Source organism: Musa acuminata, chromosome BXJ2-6, assembly GCF_036884655.1.
Source record: "Musa acuminata AAA Group cultivar baxijiao chromosome BXJ2-6, Cavendish_Baxijiao_AAA, whole genome shotgun sequence".
Lineage (NCBI taxonomy): Eukaryota > Viridiplantae > Streptophyta > Magnoliopsida > Zingiberales > Musaceae > Musa > Musa acuminata.
Genome location: NC_088343.1, coordinates 26,540,001 through 26,542,500, shown reverse-complemented (window position 1 = coordinate 26,542,500; position 2,500 = coordinate 26,540,001).

Genomic DNA, 2,500 nt, shown 5'->3' with positions numbered 1-2,500 from the left:
TCGGTCTTGATTTTAAAGTATCGCCTGATCAAGTACAATCTCCACCTCGTTGCTGCGCGGACAATGGCGAGCATCTCTTTATCATATGTTGACATATTTTGATCGGAGGGAGATAATGCCTTGCTAGTGTATGCGAGTGGTCGACCATCTTGCATGAGAATGGCTCCAATTCTGACTCCAGATGTGTCGGCCTCAATAATGAAGGGTCGGTTGAAATCTGGTAGTGTTAGCACCGGCGTCGTCGTTATGGCTGCCTTAAGTTTGTCGAAGGCAGCGGAGGCTCTGTCCAACCATTGGAAGACATCTTTTTCTAGTAAGGTAGTAAGTGGTGCACTGATCTTTCCAAAGTTTTTCACGAACTTGCGGTAGTAGCCTGTTAAACCTAGAAAGCCATGTAGCAATTTTATGTTTCTCGAGGTCGGCCAGTTTTGCATTGCTCCAATTTTGAAGGGGTCCACTGCCACACCTTCCTCTGATATGATATGCCCAAGATATTCCACCTTTTGTTGAAGAAAGTAAAAATTCGTGGTTGTTGTGTGTTCAAAAGGTGGTTTTCCGTATGTCTTCTTCGCATGCTCGTATTTGATGATACCCGGATCAAAGGTCCAGCTTTGTAAAGATTTATACTCCCTTTCATCTAGCAATTCATCTACTATTGGAATAAAGTATTTGTCCTTGATGATTATGCCATTGAGAGCTCGGAAATCAACACATATTCCCCTTGTTCCGTCCTTCTTGCGTACAAGTAGCACCGGCGAAGAGTAGAGGTTGCAACTTGGCCGAATAACTCCTGTTTCGAGCATCTCTTTTATAATCCTTTCTATTTCATCCTTCTAGAGATGTGGATACTGATATGGCTGAGCATTTGCTGAAGATTTGCTTGGAAGAATCATTATACGATGATCATGCCGACAGGTAAGAGGTAGGTTGCGTGGTTCGTCAAATATATTTGAAAATTCAGCAACCAAAGGAAGTAGATTTGGATCTTCAAATTCTGTTGGCTCTCCCTTAGTTTGCTGCTCAAGTTGTACCAAAAAGCCGCTGCATGCTTTATGCAAAACATTCTCCATTTGTTGTGTGCAAATCGTTGTTATGTCGCCCCCACGTTTCCTGTGCAATGTCACCTGTTTCTCCTTACTATAAAATTTCATAATTAGTTTCATAAAATTCCAAGAAATATCACCTAATGTCGTCAACCATTTAATTCTGAGCATGGCCTCATGATTGTTAAGAGGGAGAAGGAAGAAATCTGCAATTATCTCTTGGTCCTGCAGCAATAGTTTCTCCTGCAAGCGTCTATGATCACAATTCAAAATCCGTCCGTCGGTGACCTTAACATCAAACCTGCAGCGATTCTCGATAGGTAATGATATCCGAACAGCAAGCTTACTATTTAGGAAGTTAGTAGTACTGCCCGTGTCGATGAGAACAGTGATTGGTTGTTGTTTGAGAAGGCCTCCAATTTTCATCGTTTGCGGGTTTAAGTTGCTAGCTAGTGTATGTACCGTAACTTCGGTCGGTTGTGGCTCTTCTTCTGCATCTTCTTCTTCATGTTCAAGGCTCTCTTTTGGATGTTCAATGACCTCTTCTTCTATCGGTTCAATCATAAGAAGTCCCCCTTTACTACAGCGATGCTCACGGCTCCACGGCTCGTCACAATGCCAACATAACCCCTTCGCATATCGCTCCCGAAGCTCTTCTCTTGTTCTTTAGTGTAGGGACTTGGTCGACAGTAGGGGGGCTAAGGGCTTCAATATTACTGGTTGAGGAGAGACCCTAGTCCTCCGAGCTTCATGGTTCAATTGCTCCTCTTGATGTCGTGCGAAAGAGATGGCTGCCATAAGCGTATACGGTTGTCGCGCTTTAACTTCTCCTCGGATCTCCGACTTCAAGCCCTCAATGAAAGTCCACAATAGTTGTTTTTGAGACCAATCATGAGTTTGATTAGATAACCTTTCAAACCTGGTTTGGTACTCCTGAATGGTGGAGGTTTGTTGGATCTTTGCTAGTTGTTCGTCAATATTCTCGTAATCGGTTGGTCTGAAGCGAATCAGCAGTCCTTCTTTGAATTGTCGCCATGAAAGGACTCCATAAGTATGTTCAGACCAGTCAAACCACTGTATAGCATCCCCTTCAAGATGTATAGCTGTAATTTTCACCATAGATACATCCGCGGTTTTGTGGTACCGAAAATATCGCTTCGCGCGCGAGATCCAACCAATCGGGTCTCCTTCTTCCCATCTAGGGAAGTCCACTCTCATGCATGGATAGTTGGGGTTAGTCATAGAGCCTACCCTCCCTTGGGGTTGGTGTGATTGGGCAAAGCTCTCTCCTTGATGTGATTTCTTCGGGCTTAGTGGTTGGCCCAATCTGAGTTCGGTAAAGAGCATCCGAATCTTATCCTCCATTCGCGCCTCCAAGGCTTCGAATTTAGTATTGATTACCTCCTTAGATGCCATAATATATGCCTCCAAATCTATGATGTTAAGATCTCTCTTTT